This window comes from Bos javanicus, chromosome 3, assembly GCF_032452875.1.
Source record: "Bos javanicus breed banteng chromosome 3, ARS-OSU_banteng_1.0, whole genome shotgun sequence".
In the NCBI taxonomy this organism is placed as follows: domain Eukaryota; kingdom Metazoa; phylum Chordata; class Mammalia; order Artiodactyla; family Bovidae; genus Bos; species Bos javanicus.
In genome coordinates, this window is record NC_083870.1 from 96,990,295 (window position 1) to 97,010,042 (window position 19,748).

Genomic DNA, 19,748 nt, shown 5'->3' on the forward strand with positions numbered 1-19,748 from the left:
GTCATGAATGAGACTGAGAGCCTGAGGGTAATACAGAGACAGCACATGAGTAGAGACAGAATCTGAAAGAGCTGAGAGAGTTCTGAGGGCATTGTTTGTGTCTCTGATTTAGTTCTTCAACTTGTTCTTCCTAACTTTAAGAGCCAGTGAATATTCTTATCTTGAAAACTGGGAGTGGGCTTCAGTTGTGTGCAAAAGAGACAGGTCTGAATAATACGCATGTGTTAATCTTATAGATATTTTCTAAACTTAGATCTCTTATCTGAGGTTTTCTTCTGGACCTGACCTTAAGACATTATGCTGAATGATAAAGATTATTTAAAACCATGCTTTTAGAGCATATTTAAAGGAATTCTTAGCTGTGTCAATTGGAAACAGAGTAGGGATTATTTATGAATTTCGGACTTCTGGTGTAGTCATTTTTAGGGGCATAGAGATGCAGGAATATCTGATATTGCATCAGTTGTGAATATAAGCCAGAATGTCAGGCAGCTTGCATTCCAGGACCAGCTCAACTCCAATTTGCTCTGGGATTTTTGGCAAGTGCTTTCCTTCCAGGGGTTTCAAAATAAAGTGATTGTACTTGATTTTCTCTTTCAGACCTAGTAGACTGAGTTTTTGAAACCTAGACATTTTCCTAGGCAAAAAGGGAGAAATATCAAAAGTATTACTTGACAGAGTGGGAATTGATACAATCTGAGTTTCAGACTTAAAATCTGATAAGATAAAATGACGTTTGAAGAATATTGTGTTAAAAGATTTTTTTTTTTTACATATACGTCTTTCGCTTCAGTCACGCACTCATGTCCGACTCTTTGGAACCCCATGGACTGCAACACACCAGGCTTCCCTAGCCATCACCAACTCCCAGAACTTGCTCAAACTCATGTCCATCGAGTCGGTGATGCCATTCAGCCGTCTTATCCTCTGTCGTCCCCTTTTCCTCCTGCCCCCAATCCCTCCCAGTATCAGTGTCTTTTCCAATGAGTCAACTCTTCACATGAGGTGGCCAAAGTATTAGAGCTTCATCTTCAGCATCATTCCTTCCAAAGAACACCGAAGGCTGATCTCCTTTAGAATAGACTGGTTGGATCTCCTTGTAGTCCAAGGGACTCTCAAGATTCTTTTCCAACACCACAGTTCAAAAGCATCAATTTTTGGCGCTCAGCTTTCTTCACAGTCCGACTCTCACATCCATACATGACCACTGGAAAAAACCATATCGGGAAAGGAATACTTCAAGGCTTTATATTGTCACCCTGCTTATTTAACTTATATGCAGAATACATCATGGGAAATGGGCTGGATGAAGCACAAGCTGGAATCAAGATTGCTGGGAGATATATCAATAACCTCAGATATGCAGATGACACCACCTTTATGGCAGAAAGTAAAGAGGAACTAAAAAGCCTCTTGATGAAGGTGAAAGAGGAGAATGAAAAAACTGGCTTAAAACTCAACATTCAGAAAACTAAAATCATGGCATCTGGTCCCATCACTTCATGGCAAATAGATGGGGAAACAATGGAAACAGTCACAGACTTTATTGTTTTGGGCTCCAAAATCACTGCAGATGGTGACTACAGCCATGAAATTAAAAGATCCTTGCTCCTTGGAAGAAAAGCTAGAACCAACCTAGACAGCATATTAAAAAGTAGAGACATTAATTTACCAACAAAGGTCCATCTACTCAAAACTGGTTTTTCTAGTAATCATGTATGGATATGAGAGTTGGATTATAAAGAACACTGAGCACTGAAGAATTGATGCTTTTAAACTGTGGTGTTGGAGAAGACTCTGAGCATCTCTTGAGCTGCAAGGAGTTCTATCCAGTCAATCCTAAGGAAATCAGTCTTGAATATTCATTGGAAAGGCTGATGCTGAAGCTGAAACTCCAATGTTTCGGCCACCTGATGCAAAGAACTGACTCATTGGAAAAGATCCTGATGCTGGGAAAGATTGAAGGCGGGATGAGAAGGGATGACAGAGGATGAGATGGTTGGATGGCATCACCAACGTGATGGGCATGAATTTGAGCAAGCTCCAGGAGTTGGTGATGGACAGGGAAGCCTGGCATGGTGCATGCAGTCCATGAAGTCGCAAAGAGTCGGACACGACTGAGCAACTGAACTGATCTAGGTTTGTCATAGCTTTTCTTCCAAGGAGAAAGCATCTTTTAGTTTCATGGCTGCAGTTACCATCTGCAGTGATTTTGGAGACCAAGAAAATAAAGTCTGTCCGTGTTTCCGTTGTTTCTCCATCTATTCGCCATGAAGTGATGGGACTGGATGCCATGATCTTCATTTTTTTTAATGTTGAGTTTCAAGCCAGTTTTTTCACTCTCCTCTTTCACCTTCATTAAGAGGCTCTTCATCAAGAGGTTCCTCTTTGGTTTCTGCCATAAGGGTGGTATCATCTGCATATCTGATGTTATTGATATTTCTCCCTGCAATATTGATTGTGGCCTGTGCTTCATCCATCCAGCGTTTCACGTGATGTACTCTGCATATAAGTTGGGCTTATTTAATAGCTCAGTTGGTTAAGAATCTGCCTGCAATGCAGGAGACCCCAGTTTGATTCCTGGGTCAGGAAGATCCGTTGGAGAAGGGATAGGCTACCCACTCTAGTTTTCTTGGGCTTCCCTTGTGGATCTGCTGGTAAAGAATCTGCCTGCAATGCGGGAGACCTGGGTTCAATCCCTGGGTTGGAAAGATCCCTTGGAGAAAAGAAAGGCTACCCACTCCAGTATTTTGGCCTGGGAGCAAGGTGACAGTATACATACCACTTTTCCAATTTGGAACCAGTCCATTGTTCAATGTCCAGTTCTAACTTTTGCTTCCTGACCTGCATACAAATTTCTCAGGAGGCCAGTAAGATGGCCTGGGATTCTCATCTCTTTATGAGTTTTCCACAGTTTGTTGTAATCCACACAGTGAAAGGCTTTAGTGTAGTCAATGAAGCAGAAATAGATGTTTTTCTGGAACTCTCTTGCTTTTTCTATGATCCAACAGATGATGGCAATTTTATCTCTGGTTCTTCTGCCTTTTCTAAATCCACCTTGAACATGGGGAAGTTCTTGTTTCACATACTGTTGAAGCCTAGATTGGAGAATTTTGAGTATTTGCTAGTGTGTGAGGTGAGTGCAATTGTGTGATAGTTTGAACATTCTTTGGCATTGACTTTCTTTGGGATTGGAATGAAAACTGATCTTTTTCAGTCCTGTGCCCACTGCTGAGTTTTCCCAATTTTCTGGCATATTGAGTGCAGTACTTTCATAGCATCATCTTTTAGGATTTGAAATAGTCAACTGGAATTCCATCAACTCCACTAGCTTTATTTGTAGTGATACTTCATAAGGCCCTCTTGACTTCACACTCCAGGAAGTCTGGCTCTAGGTGAGTGATGACACCATCGTGGTTATCTGGGACATGAAGAAATTTTTCTTATACTTCTTCTGTGTATTCTTGCTACCTCTTCTTAATATCTTCTGTTTCTGTTAGGTCCATACCATTTCTGTCCTTTATTTTGCCCATCTTTGCACGAAATGTTCCCTTAGTATTTCTAATTTTCATGAAGAGATCTCTAATCCTTCCTGTTCTATTGTTTTCCTCTATTTCTTTGTGTTGATCTCTTAGGAAGGCTTTCTATATGTCTTTAATGTTGTATAAAATAAATTATACCATTAACCACATTCCAATGTACACAGTCTTGCTCATAAGAAGTATGACTTTGTAGACTTCAATATATTCTCAAATAAGTTAACTTTTCTTGTTATATATACATATATTAATACACATACATATACACATATACATGCATATATATACATACATGAATTTGTATATAGGCGTATATATGTATATGAGAGAGACATTTAGGCTATTTGATTTTGCTCCAAATAGAATTTCTGCATATTTCCATAAACCCCCAAGAATCACCTATTTGGATATGCCCCATGTTTCTGCACATGATGTCATCTTGCTTGAAATAGCGTTCCCACTTTCAGCCCACAACAACTCCATTATTGTATTATTCATATTACAATGTAATGTTTGTGTATAATCCTACTTTTCCCACTAAACTATGAAGTTTTTGAGAGTAAAATTAGGTTTATTCTATCTCTCAGGCCCAGTTAGAAACGTGAGAAAGAACACCTGCTCAGTAAATATGTATTAGCTACCTTTAAACTTAATTCAGCCACTTCTGGGTCTTTTGTAGTTGAGTCTTGTTCTTGTGCTGCTCCACTGAAAAAGGCGTTATGTTAGAAAAAAAAAAACTGTTATGTTAGACAGAAATCTATGATTAGAGGGCTTCAGGAGCCCAGAGTGGCGTATCAGATCCTGAGCAAGATCTTTTAACTACTGACTCAACAATCTTTCCAGGATTCTCTATAAGAAAAAGCTTCTTTGAAGTGTCTCATACAGGGATGGGAGTATCTTGCTCCAGGGATAATTTCATTCTTCCTATGAAGTAATGCCTTCTACAGTAGAAATGAAAGTATACAGCATGGCTGGGACACATAGTAGGCATTTTATCAATGAAAATGGATTTCTTCCTCTTACTTATTTGTGTAACTACCCCAGTCTGCTGTCAGATTATGAGTTCTGAATGATAGTGGAAAGTTCTTTTAATAGTTGTGCTTCCCACAGATTCAGATTCAAGCAAATTTAGTGAATACTTCTTATGTGTCAGTCACCATGTCAAGTATTTTCTTATACGTTATCCCATCCAATTCTCTTGACAAATATCTGAAGGACATTTTTCATTCTATTTATTGATGAGTAAACTTAAGCTTAGATATATCAAGTAACTGGTTCCAGATAACACAGCTACATAATGGTTGGTCCAGGATTCAAATTCAGATCAACTTGTCTTTAAAGTGATATTCTTCCCAAAGACATGCTGCCAGTACCTAACCAAATGCTGTGGGCATTTTGTGCTTTCATAATATTTGTGAAAGAATTAGAATTGATCTTTTGATTGAAGTGATAAATACTTGTTAATATGCTATGCAATTTTGTTTGACCATTAAAATTTATGTACACTGATATGGAGAGATTTATAGAATATAAAAATTAAAACCAGGTAATATGTATGTATAATATGATTTTTTTAATACGTACATATCTATGGGAACATATAGGAACAATCTGGAGGAACATATACTGAAGTTTTAGCAATTTTTAAGAAGTGTAGGAATACCAGTGATTTTTATCTTCTCTATGCTATATACTTTTTCTCTTTTTCCACTCATTTTTTATACACTGGATATTATTAGTATAATAACAAATTTAAAGTTTAAAATAATTAATGCAAAGAAGTGAACCATTTACTCCATGGACCCTCATAAGGACATAAATTCAAAGGATTAATGGATAAGATATTTTTAAAAAATTGAATACTTAAAAATGTACACTGGGGATGTAGAAAATATTGAATTTGCATGTCATTTTCAATCACTTGACAAACGTGGCCATTTCTAAAGAAAGTGTTGACATGACACCAAACATGTATGACCAAATATACTTTTAGAAACAGCATACCAATGTTTGTCTTTCACTGACACATTTGAAAGCATGTCAGAATCTAATTTTGATTAGAGAAAAGAGTGTGACACATCTAGATTATAAATGCAAATCCCAGTAGATATTTGATTTCATCTAATCAAAGATGTTATTTTTAATTGCCATGGAACAAGATGATCTTGTGCAAATGAGGCATTGAGTTAATAACAGAACTTTGTATTTACATAGAGATTTTCTATAAGCTTAACATACTTCATGAATTAAAGAAGTTCTATGTTGATGCAATTACTTTGGAAAACTCTTTGACAATGAATTCTAAAGCTGAATATGTGCATACCTTGTGACCCAGAAATTACGTTCCCAGAATATACTCAACAAAAATGTATTTTTATGTGGACCAAAAGATATGCTCATAGCTGCACTATTTATTATGGCCTCAAGCTGAAAAATACCCAATGTCCAGCAGCAACAGATTAAATATGTTGTTCTTCAGTTGCTAAGTTGTGTTTGAATCTTTGTGACACCATGAAGTGCAGCATACCAGGCTCTCCCTGTCTTTCACTATCTCCCAGAATTTGCTCAAACTCATGTCCATTGATGCAGTCCAACCATTTCAATCATTTCAACCTCTGTCTCTCCCTTCTCCTCCTGTCCTCAATATTTCCCAGCATCAGGGTCTTTTCCAATGAGTTGGCTCTTTGCATCAGGTGACCAAAAATATTGGAGCTTCAGCTTCATCATTAGTCCTTCCAATGAATATTCAGGATTGATTTCCTTTAGGATTGACTGCTTTGATTTCCTTGCTGGTTCTAATTGTTGCTTCTTGTCCTGCATACAGGTTTTACAAGAGACAGGTTAGGTGGTCTGGTATTCCTATCTCTTTAAGAATTTTCCACAGTTTGTTGTGATCCACATAGTCAAAGACTTTGGCATAGACAATAAAGCACAAGTAGATGTATTTCTGGAATTCTCTTGCCTGTTTTGTAATCCAGTGGATGTTGACAATTTAATCTCTGGTTCATCTGCCTTTTCTAAATCCAGCTTGTACATTTGCAAGTTCTTGGTTCATGTATTGTTGAAGCCTAGCTTGAAGGATTTTGAGCATCAACTCGCTAGCATATGAAATGAATGCAATTGTGCAGTAGTTTGAACATTCTTTGGCATTGCCCTTGTTTGGGATTGGTATGAAAACTGACCTTTTCCAGTCCTGTGGCCACTGCTGAGTTTTCCAAATTTGCTGCTACACTGAGTGCAGCACTTTATTCTCCCTGATATAGAAAGGAAAAATAAATCAGAGAGAGAAAGCTAGTAACAGGTAGATCAGATCAGTTCAGTTGCTCAGTCATGTCCAACTATTTGAAACCCCATGGGCTGCAGCACGCCAGGCTTCCCTGTCCATCACCAAATCCTGGAGCTTGCTCAAACTCACGTCCATTGAGTCAGTGGTACCTTTCAACCATCTCATCTTCTGTCATCTTCTTCTCTTCCTGCCTTCAATCTTTCCCAGCATCAGGGTCTTTTCCAATGAGTCTGTTCTTCACATCAGGTGGCCAAAGTATTGGGGCTTCATCTTTGGCATTAGTCCTTCCAATGAATATTCAGGACTGATTTCCTTTAGTATTGACTGGTTTGATCTCCTGTGGTCTAAGGGACTTACTGACAGGGAAGTCAATATAAGGCATTAATGCAAGAAATGCTAAGAACCTGAACTAAGGTAAGTTCCCCAAAACTCCATTTACATATGAACCTGCAGCTTATTGGGAGATATAGAGAGTATGTTTTTATTGGGCCATAGACAGTTTTAATAAAATATTAGACCTACATGTTCTTAAAATTATTTAGTTGAAAAGATTACATTACCCATTATTATCTATAGCACCCTCTACTTCTTCCTGGGTTCTAGGAATCTAGGCCAGAACTAAGTCCATTCTTAAGATCATTTGCCTCTAATGGAACCACACCTATTAAGGTGTATCTTTATACTGGAAAAGTCTCGTCAGGGCTTTCAGGCTCAACAGGTCTGTGTGATTCTCTTGGATGTCAGGGACAAAAGAACTGCTCAATGGAAATAGGTATCTCCAAGACTGCAGAGCATATCAGAAAAACATAGAGTGTTGTGGAATAGGTGAAAAAAAGAATGATACCAAGTTTAAATCTAGATTGGTACAGATATGCAATAGGAATATCTTTTATTGTTTATAAGGCTGGATATACTCAAAAGGGAGTTTTACTACACTGCTACATTGCTGACCTGGATGGGAATTCAGATGTCATCTGCATGTTCTTGCATTTAGTATAAATCATAGTAGCTCTAACAGTGGCAAAATATGGCAATTCACAGTGCTCCTTATTAATGCACTAAATTCAAGAAAGTCATGGGTATTGGAGCTGAGGCCTATAACACTCTGAAGAATGTCATTAAAGACAAATGAGGGAATGAAACTACCAAAGGAAGGCATGAGGCAGTTTTCTACTAACCTATGTCAGGGGTTGGCTAACTAGGGCCTGTGGGCGAAATCCAGCCCACTACTTATTTTTGTAAATAAAGTTTTATTGGAATACAACAATACTGTTTGTTTACAAATTGTCTGTGGTTGATTTTGTACTACTATGGCATGGGTGAATAGTTGTGACAGAGACTAAAGTGAAAGTGTTAGTTACTCAGTCATGTCTGACTCTTTGCCACCCCATGGACTGTAGCCCGCCAACAGAGACAACAACTCACAAAGTTGAAATATTTATCATCAGGTTCTTTAAAGGAAAAGTTAGGCCACCTCTGTCTAAATGTAAAGAAACTCTATAACTGTTAGAGAATGCTATTGGAAAGGTGACTGTAAGAGATAAGGTTTTAATTGTAATGGACTCTGAGTTCTTGTAGTCTGGGATGTCTGATCTAGAATTCAACTCTCTAGGTAATTTATCAAATACATACATCAGCCCTGTGGCAGCTTATAAAGAACTGTGCAGTGGTATCTTATAAAAATCTCTTTGACCAGAATGACTTGGAAGTTTGGTTAAGACAAACAAACAAACAAACAAAAAAACCTATGTTAGTATGTATATACCTAGGTGGAGGAAATGATCTCAACACAAAGCAGTTTCCTAAGGCTGTGGATGAGAAATGACACAACTCCTTCCTGCCTAAAGTAAACCAGATGAGTCTCTTCAGCTGACCCGATTCAATGAGAAGGACATGCTAGGGTTTCAGTATTCTGGGACAACTAAAAATTCTTTTACTGCTTTGTTTGAAAATGGTATATCAGAAGTCAAACTTATTCACCTGGAATTTGGGGGAACTATCTAGCTTTGTAGTCATATGGCTAGCTCAAAATTGAATGTTTCCCCCTTTACTCAAACATAAATCTGTGAATTCATTTACTTATGCTGTGGTTCCCTGAGGTTCATAGGCAAGTTGCTCAAAGTTTTTATGTGGTGATAAAGTCAGTAACAAAATATAGTCCATTAGATAGTCTGCCACCACAGACTTTTTCCCCTTCTGTCCACATTGTCTCTTATGGTTTTTCATCCTCTGCTGGTACCTCCCCAGTCCCTCCAAGATTATGCTTCCTTTTCAAATTCCAAAAGCTCCCTCTGTTTTGCAGAACATTCAGCTCTTTCCAAGTCCTAGCCCTCATTCCTTCTCAGGTCCACCTGTAAGGTGCTCAGCAGAACCAAACATCCATGTATTCCTTGATGAGGTCCACCTCTGTCTGGAAGACTTGGAGTTGTAAACGGTATTACACTGCATATGTCAAGTGCTGACTACAGTCAGTGTTCAGTCAGTGCTTTTTCTTTCTTTTCCCTGCTGCTTGTTTTATTGTTGTTATATTCTCTTTCTTCTTATGTCAAAAAATAAATGCTTCATTACATCTGTCGACATTTGTATTCTCTTATTTTGGATTTAAGCTCATAAAAGATGTGAATCCTTCTGGCCTTGCACAACACAGCATGTATAAAACATGCGGTGCGTTTTCTTCAGATTTGGCATCTGATATCAGAGAGAACTTAAGACTGTTTCCTTCACTTTTACAGAGCTATTCCTCCTTCAGTTAGGTAATAGCCTACTGTAGCTTGATATCCTCTTAGAATATAAAGCAGAGACTGGGAATCAGGTAACATAGTAGTTAAGGTACAAGATTGGAACACATAACTTAATGTTGACTTTGGGTTACTTAATCGCCTTGAACCTTGTTGTTTTTTTTATCCATAATTACTAATGCTTACCTCATAAAATTCTAGCAAAGATCAAGTGAGACAGTGAAAGCAAATTACTTTGTACTCGGACAGGCACAGAACAACTACTTAATAAAATGGAGACTATTGTTCTTCTTATTAATGTTGCCACACCAAAATGATATTTGGCTTTTACAGTTACCTCAAAAAGTGAAAATAAATGGAGCAAGCAATAAATGCTAAGATGCAAAGTGAGAATAGGCTGAAGTAAAGCCCATATGCATCTAGGGTGGTATTCAGTAACTCTTTTCCACTTTGACTCTAGAAAATTTCCGCTTTATAGAAAAGCAAACATAAATAGTGTAATGGCCCTCATGTTCTCATAATCCAGGTTCAACAATGATCAGTTCATGGCCAATCATTTTTCATTTTTATCACTACCGACTTCCTCCTAACCCCTCTCCCACTGTCTTATTTTGAAACAAATCCCATATTGTTTAATTTATTCCATGAACAGATCAGTATATATTTCTGAAAGATATAGATGTTAAAAATAGCCCTCTAAGTACTATCTAAAGCTTGGTGCATTTGAAATGAGCAGTTCTGGGTAATCCATTTATTTCCCATATGATGTCAACACATGAGCTGAGGTGTAAGACTGTGCCCTTCAGGAATGGTAGCAAGACTGTTTGATTGAGGGGAATAAAAGAAATATAAAGGTTACATTGTGACTTCATGAATAACCTACATCCTGTCTATCAACATGAGTGTGGCACAGGCATGGTGTGATTATTTTTAAGAGGTATCAAGTTATAATAGGAATAGGTATGTGCCTTGGTCCAGAAAGATCTGGACTCCAAATATGAATTCTACCACATGTGGATTTAGCCAAATTATTTGCTCCTAATACTTCTATGTCTAACAATTTGCAGTTTATCAAATGCTTCTTTTGCAAATGGTAACTCATCTGTCCCTTATTCTCTTGGGGGAAGGAAACCAGCTCACTGGGGTTAAAGAATTTGCCAAGGGTCATAGAGCCCTACTTTTTTCTTTTCTTTTTTTTTTTAATTTAATTAATTTTATTTTATTTTAAAACTTTACATAATTGTATTAGTTTTGCCAAATATCAAAATGAATCCACCACGGGTATACATGTGTTCCCCATCCTGAACCCCCTCCCTCCTCCCTCCCCACACCATCCCTGTGGGTCGTCCCAGTGCACCAGCCCCAAGCATCCAGTATCGTGCATTGAACCTGGACTGGCATCTCGTTTCATACATGATATTTTACATGTTTCAATGCCATTCTCCCAAATCTTCCCACCCTCTCCCTCTCCCACAGAGTCCATAAGACTGTTCTATACGTCCGTGTCTCTTTTGCTGTCTCGTATACAGGGTTATCGTTACCATCTTTCTAAATTCCATATATATGCGTTAGTATACTGTATTGGTGTTTTTCCTTCTGGCTTACTTCACTCTGTATAATAGGCTCCAGTTTCATCCACCTCATTAGAACTGATTCAAATGTATTCTTTTTAATGGCTGAGTAATACTCCATTGTGTATATGTACCATAGCTTTCTTTTTTTTTTTTAATAATTTTTAAAAGAAAATCCATCCTGAACCCTCCTCCCTCCTCCCTCCCCATAGCATCCCTCTGGGTCGTCCCAGTGCACCAGTCCCAAGCATCCAGCATCATGCATTGAACCTGGACTGGCATCTCGTTTCATACATGACATTTCACATGTTTCAATGCCATTCTCCCAAATCTTGCCACCCTCTCCCTCTCCCACAGAGTCCATAAGCCTGTTCTATACATCAGTGTCTCTTTTGCTGTCTCGTATACAGAGTTATCGTTACCATCTTTCTAAATTCCATATATGTGCGTTAGTATACTGTATTGGTGTTTGTCCTTCTGGCTTACTTCACTCTGTATAATAGGCTCCAGTTTCATCCACCTCATTAGAACTGATTCAAATGTATTCTTTTTAATGGCTGAGTAATACTCCATTGTGTATATGTACCACAGCTTTCTTATCCATTCATCTGCTGATGGACATCTAGGTTGCTTCCATGTCCTGGCTATTATAAACAGTGCTGCGATGACCATTGGGGTACACGTGTCTCTTTCCCTTCTGGTTTCCTCAGTGTGTATGCCCAGCAGTGGGATTGCTGGATCATAAGGCAGTTCTATTTCCAGTTTTTTAAGGAATCTCCACACTGTTCTCCATGGTGGCTGTACTAGTTTGCATTCCCACCAACAGTGTAAGAGGGTTCCCTTTTCTCCACACCCTCTCCAGCATTTATTATTTGTAGACTTTTGGATCGCAGCCATTCTGACTGGTGTGAAATGGTATCTCATAGTGGTTTTGATTTGCATTTCTCTGATAATGAGTGATGTTGAGCATCTTTTCATGTATTTGTTAGCCATCTGTATGTCTTCTTTGGAGAAATGTCTATTTAGATCTTTGGCCCATTTTTTGATTGGGTCATTTATTTTTCTGGAGTTGAGCTGTAGGAGTTGCTTGTATATTTTTGAGATTAGTTGTTTGTCGGTTGCTTCATTTGCTATTATTTTCTCCCATTCTGAAGGCTGTCTTTTCACCTTGCTAATAGTTTCCTTTGATGTGCAGAAGCTTTTAAGGTTAATTAGGTCCCATTTGTTTATTTTTGCTTTTACTTCCAATATTCTGGGAGGTGGGTCATAGAGGATCCTGCTGTGATGTATGTCAGGGAGTGTTTTGCCTATGTTCTCCTCGAGGAGTTTTATAGTTTCTGGTCTTACGTTGAGATCTTTAATCCATTTTGAGTTTATTTTTGTATATGGTGTTAGAAAGTGTTCTAGTTTCATTCTTTTACAAGTGGTTGACCAGATTTCCCAGCACCACTTGTTAAAGAGATTGTCTTTAATCCATTGTATATTCTTGCCTCCTTTGTCAAAGATAAGGTGTCCATATGTGTGTGGATTTATCTCTGGGCTTTCTATTTTGTTCCATTGATCTATATTTCTGTCTTTGTGCCAGTACCATACTGTCTTGATAACTGTGGCTTTGTAGTAGAGCCTGAAGTCAGGTAGGTTGATTCCTCCAGTTCCATTTTTCTTTCTCAAAATCGCTTTGGCTATTCGAGGTTTTTTGTATTTCCATACAAATTGTGAAATTATTTGTTCTAGCTCTGTGAAGAATACTGTTGGTAGCTTGATAGGGATTGCATTGAATCTATAAATTGCTTTGGGTAGTATACTCATTTTCACTATATTGATTCTTCCAATCCATGAACATGGTATATTTCTCCATCTATTAGTGTCCTCTTTGATTTCTTTCACCAGTGTTTTATAGTTTTCTATATATAGGTCTTTAGTTTCTTTAGGTAGATATATTCCTAAGTATTTTATTCTTTTCATTGCAATGGTGAATGGAATTGTTTCCTTAATTTCTCTTTCTGTTTTCTCATTATTAGTGTATAGGAATGCAAGGGATTTCTGTGTGTTGATTTTATATCCTGCAACTTTACTATAATCATTGATTAATTCTAGTAATTTTCTGGTGGAGTCTTTAGGATTTACCATAGCTTTCTTATCCATTCATCTGCTGATGGACATCTAGGTTGCTTCCATGTCCTGGCTATTATAAACAGTGCTGCGATGACCATTGGGGTACACGTGTCTCTTTCCCTTCTGGTTTCCTCAGTGTGTATGCCCAGCAGTGGGATTGCTGGATCATAAGGCAGTTCTATTTCCAGTTTTTTAAGGAATCTCCACACTGTTCTCCATGGTGGCTGTACTAGTTTGCATTCCCACCAACAGTGTAAGAGGGTTCCCTTTTCTCCACACCCTCTCCAGCATTTATTATTTGTAGACTTTTGGATCGCAGCCATTCTGACTGGTGTGAAATGGTACCTCATAGTGGTTTTGATTTGCATTTCTCTGATAATGAGTGATGTTGAGCATCTTTTCATGTGTCTGTTAGCCATCTGTATGTCTTCTTTGGAGAAATGTCTATTTAGATCTTTGGCCCATTTTTTGATTGGGTCATTTATTTTTCTGGAGTTGAGCTGTAGGAGTTGCTTGTATATTTTTGAGATTAGTTGTTTGTCGGTTGCTTCATTTGCTATTATTTTCTCCCATTCTGAAGGCTGTCTTTTCACCTTGCTAATAGTTTCCTTTGATGTGCAGAAGCTTTTAAGGTTAATTAGGTCCCATTTGTTTATTTTTGCTTTTACTTCCAATATTCTGGGAGGTGGGTCATAGAGGATCCTGCTGTGATGTATGTCAGGGAGTGTTTTGCCTATGTTCTCCTCGAGGAGTTTTATAGTTTCTGGTCTTACGTTGAGATCTTTAATCCATTTTGAGTTTATTTTTGTATGTGGTGTTAGAAAGTGTTCTAGTTTCATTCTTTTACAAGTGGTTGACCAGATTTCCCAGCACCACTTGTTAAAGAGATTGTCTTTAATCCATTGTATATTCTTGCCTCCTTTGTCAAAGATAAGGTGTCCATATGTGCGTGGATTTATCTCTGGGCTTTCTATTTTGTTCCATTGATCTATATTTCTGTCTTTGTGCCAGTACCATACTGTCTTGATAACTATGGCTTTGTAGTAGAGCCTGAAGTCAGGTAGGTTGATTCCTCCAGTTCCATTTTTCTTTCTCAAGATCGCTTTGGCTATTCGAGGTTTTTTGTATTTCCATACAAATTGTGAAATTATTTGTTCTAGCTCTGTGAAGAATACTGTTGGTAGCTTGATAGGGATTGCATTGAATCTATAAATTGCTTTGGGTAGTATACTCATTTTCACTATATTGATTCTTCCAATCCATGAACATGGTATATTTCTCCATCTATTAGTGTCCTCTTTGATTTCTTTCACCAGTGTTTTATAGTTTTCTATATATAGGTCTTTAGTTTCTTTAGGTAGATATATTCCTAAGTATTTTATTCTTTTCGTTGCAATGGTGAATGGAATTGTTTCCTTAATTTCTCTTTCTGTTTTCTCATTATTAGTGTATAGGAATGCAAGGGATTTCTGTGTGTTGATTTTATATCCTGCAACTTTACTATAATCATTGATTAGTTCTAGTAATTTTCTGGTGGAGTCTTTAGGGTTTTCTATGTAGAGGATCATGTCATCTGCAAATAGTGAGAGTTTTACTTCTTCTTTTCCAATTTGGATTCCTTTTATTTCTTTTTCTGCTCTGATTGCTGTGGCCAAAACTTCCAAAACTATGTTGAATAGTAATGGTGAAAGTGGGCACCCTTGTCTTGTTCATGACTTTAGAGGAAATGCTTTCGATTTTTCACCATTGAGGATAATGTTTGCTGTGGGTTTGTCATATATAGCTTTTATTATGTTGAGGTATGTTCCTTCTATTCCTGCTTTCTGGAGAGTTTTTATCATAAATGGATGTTGAATTTTGTCAAAGGCTTTCTCTGCATCTATTGAGATAATCATATGGTTTTTATTTTTCAATTTGTTGATGTGGTGTATTACATTGATTGATTTGGAAAAGATGAGCTAGTAGTAGTGAAAGAAGCTGGAATTCAGCTCAATTCCATTTTACAGAAACCCTGCACCCTTTGCACTATACCAGGCTGCTCTGTGGATGCTGCTATCCTCTAGTCTCTGGTTTGGTGCAGAAGGGATGAGAAGGATTCTAGCTGGGTTGGGCTGCATGCTGCATGCCAAGTTGCTTTAGTTGTGTCCAACTGTTTGCAGCCCTATGGACCGTAGCCCATAGCTCCTCTGTCCGTGGGATTCTCCAGGCAAGAATACTGGAGTGGGTTGCCATGCCCCTCTCAGTCTGGGCTAGGCAGTGGCAAATATGACATTGCAAGTGATGAATGCATGTGAGCAGGGATATATCCAAGTTTGTGGGACCTCATTCTTATTCAGTTTGATGGATTGCTTATGACAATATAACATTATTATTGTTGTTCAGTCACTAAATAGTGTCAGACTCTTTGCAACCCCATGGACTGCAGCTTGCCAGGCTACCCTGTCCTTCACAATCTCTTGGAGTTTGCTCAAACTCATGCCCATTGAGTCGGTGATGCCATCCAACTATCACATCGTCTTTTACCCCCTGCTACTCTGTCCTCGGTCTTTCCCAGCATCAGGATCTTTTCCAATGAGTCAGCTCTTCACATGAGATGGCCAAAGTATTGGAGCTTCAGCGTCAATTTTTCCAATGAATATTCAGGGTTGATTACCTTTAGGATTGACTGATTGATCTCCTTGCTGTCCAAGGGACTCTCAAAAATCTTCTCCTGCACCACAATTTTGCAATGCTCAACCTTCTTTATGGTCCAACAATCACATCTGTCCATGACTACAAAAACACTGTAACTTTGACTATATGGACCTTGTTAGCAAAAGTGATGTTTCTGTTTTCCAATATGTTGTCTAGCTTTGTCATAGCTTTTCTTCCAAGGAGCAAGCGCCTTTTAATTTTGAGACTATAGTCACCATCCGCAGTAACTTTGGAACCCAAGAAAATAAAATCTGTCACTGTTTCCACTTTTCCCCAATCTATTTGCCATGAAGTGATGGGACCAGATGCCATGGTCTTAGTTTTCTGAATGTTGAATTTTAAGCCAGCTTTTTCTCTCTTCTCTTTCACTCTCAAGAGGCTCTTTAGTCCTTCATTTTTTGCCATTAGAGTGGTATCATCTACATATCTGAAGGTGATCTTTCTCTCAGCAATCTTGATTACAGCTTATGCTTCATGCAGCTTGGCATTTCACATGATGTTCTCTGCATATACATTAAATAAGCAAGGTGACAATACACAGCCTTGTTGTACTTCTTTCCCGATTTTGAACCTGTCCATTGTTCCATGTCTAGTTCTGTTTCTTCTTGACATTACAAATACAAATATAGATATGAAAGCTAGAATTGACTTAGAATAATAAAACATCACATAAATTTTAAAGCTGATAAATTATTAAATTATTTAAAAATGTTACAGATATTACAGAATATTTTTAAATGCCATAATGTTTTTATTACTTAGCTTTCTAACCTATTTCTGTAATAAATTTTCCCCTTATTTTTGGCTGTACACTCTGACACTCTCATTATATGCCTATGATTCTATAGTATCATTTTCTAAAAAAAGAGAATAGAAAGCTTATTTAGTCTTTCCTCTAAAATGGTTGTTCTATTTTTTTGCTGCTGTTGTTGTTGTTATTGATGGTTCTTTAAAAATGTAGTTTAATGTTGTGGTTTATTGTTGCTAATGAAATTTGGGAAATTTTCTATCAAGGGTTTTCATGTGTAAATCTTAATATTTTAGAAGTTTTCATGTGCAGTGATTAATCTTAAATTTGTTTTACTTGCTGACATTCTTTAACCACATTACCTGGGCCCCTTTCAGGGCCTTAAAACGGTCCTATACAATGAGGGAATTTCTACTTGACCCTACTTCCCCATTCTCAGACACATATACCATGCTTGAGTTTCATTAGCTAAGGATAAGGCAGACTGAAGATTAGTTGTTTACCTGTTGCCTCTTTTACTTCTCCTGAGATCAGATCTTCGTTTCTCACCAGGTCTGACACCTCCCTGGAAACCAAACTCTACTCCAACCCCAGGCATAGAGTGTTAATTCTGTTCCTTTCTAAAAATAGTGTTGACATCTCGTTAGATGCCAGTCCAGGTTCAATGCACTATACTGGATGCTTGGGGCTAGTGCACTGGGACGACCCAGAGGGATGGTATGGGGAGGGAGGTGGGAGGAGGGTTCAGGATGGGGAGCACATGTATACCTGTGATGGATTCATTTTGATATTTAGCAAAACTAATACAATTATGTAAAGTTTAAAAATAAAATAAAATTTAAAAAAATAAAATAAAAATAGTGTTGAGAGCCCCACCCCTCCCCTTCAGTGACTAATTTAGGCCCTCAAAGCTTTCTGACCTGGCTATCTATAAACAGTAGTGTATATTGTAAACTTTCAGACTTTGAGACATTGGCTGCCTCAGCTATAGAAGACAGAGCCCTGCAGATGAGGATCTTCCACAAAGATATGTGGTCTTGCTAGAGCTGGGATTAATTCATTTCTTTCCCACTTTTTCTTTGTATAAATACAACATTTCAGATGTTCAATTAAAATAAGCACCCTAAATTTCAAGCTTTAGTCAGTTGTGTGCAATAATGATTCACTGGGCTGCCTGAGGTATTTCTCACAATTACTTTTCCTTAGTCCCCCAGTGAAATTACTGGTAATTTTTGGTTTCCTTTTTATATATCAGGACAAAGCAGAGCACTCTGGATCTGCCTGAGGCATGAATAATGGAAATCTAGGATTTATCATTCTTTAAGTGAAGAATTTGGCCTTATTTAACTGTTTTACTTTTTGTCATAAAAATAGACACAAACTCAAATATGAAGTTTATATTTCATGAACTGCTAAATTGTTAGGAACAGGTTGGGTATATATCTTATGTAGATCTTGTTTCTCCCAGAATCTTTAAAAATGGCATTGTTTGGGTCATATCTACCTATAAGCAGAGTCCAAGCATTTCAGTCTGGGATTCAGGCCCTTTGGCAGGCCAAAGAACACTGTTGGGGCTGTATTTCATACTGGTACCCCCTAGGGTATAGAATAGATAAGAAAAAAGACACAGAGAAAAGATCTTGAGATGCAGACTGGCCTTAGCCATTACCAATACTTTAAATATTGAAAGTTATTTCTCATTGACATCAGGAATTTTGCCAATCTAATTATTTTATTTATTAATGAGCTAGAGAACTTGGCTATGAGTTTTAATACTGAATTATGTTTGAAATGAGTATATAAGTTACCCTGATAAGTTAGTGTGGGTATCTTTTCTACTAATTTGATTCCTAATGTGAAAGTTGTTGATCTTCACATAATTCATGGATATTCTGTTCCCTCATCTCATGCTTAGCACATTGTCTTTCAAACAGTAATAATATAGGACCATTTGTGCTGTGACAGAAGTCAACGCAAGGATTATGGGAAGAATATGGATTCTTAACTTAGTCTTGTAGAATGTGGATAGAGGTGGGAATCAAGAATGGCTTCCTAGAGGATGTGCCACTTGAACTGACTTTTGAAGACTATTTAAGTCAGGTGAAGAAGAGGAGGGTGAGGTTTGAAGTAGGTGAGAGGACATGAGCAAAAACAGGAAGACATGAAATAGCAAGGTGTATGATTAGAGGACTTACAACTCAAAAGACTTATATCCAGATCTTACATTTTGATGAGAGGCACAAGACTTTTGATCATCTCTCGTTCTGAGGTTAGTAGCAGTTCTGGATCACATGGATACATCCTAATTCAATTGTTCTGATAAAATATTCATTGCCCAATTTTCAAAATCAAAGAAGTATTTTTTTGAAGCTAGTTGAAAGTCAAGCAGCCAGAATGACCTAGTTAAGAACTTTATTCAAAAAAAGAAAAAGAACTTAGAAATAAATTTCCCTGAAATCACATCTTCATTTATTTGTGAAGACACTGAAACCACACATTTTATCATGTATTTTAAGGATGTATAGAGAGGGACAATTTGGAGCCTTTTTCCCTTTGAATGAAATTGACAGCAACATTTTCTATTGTTACATCCAGGGATGTTTTTTCCTGTGGACCCATGAACCACAGTTTATATAAAAATTGTTTGAGTTGAAATCTAATCATCTCTTGTACCTCCATCCATACTGTTGGAGCTGGGGTAGCAATGTAAGGCTCTGGTGTGCCCTAGAGCTCTTAGATTTTATAAATGTCTCTGTGTTGCTTAAGTCTAAACTCTTATCTGCATAAGAATCTCTCTAAAGAGGAAATAGAGTTCTTGGCTCAACTAGGGGTTTTAAAACAGGAATTACTGCACTGAAAGACACATTTCTTGGACCATTTTTAAATATGAGAAAAATGAATAGTACATCTAAATATGGAATCCATATCGATAGAGCTGGAGGTGGGGTAGGCGTCAAAAAGTACTTATGGGAAAGGCAGGAGGGAAGCAAGTTAAATTAGGACCAATAGTGTTTATCTTGAAACTTGGCAGACAAATCTAGTATTTCGTGGTTGGAA

The 19,748-nt window shown here is 37.6% G+C and overlaps 1 protein-coding gene across 6 annotated transcripts in view; it reads left to right on the forward strand.

Annotated features, from left to right (window-relative positions):
• The window catches only part of LOC133244620 (BEN domain-containing protein 5), a 1,484,041-nt gene that overhangs the window by 484,745 nt on the left and 979,548 nt on the right, over window positions 1–19,748 (forward strand). The window lies entirely within an intron of this gene.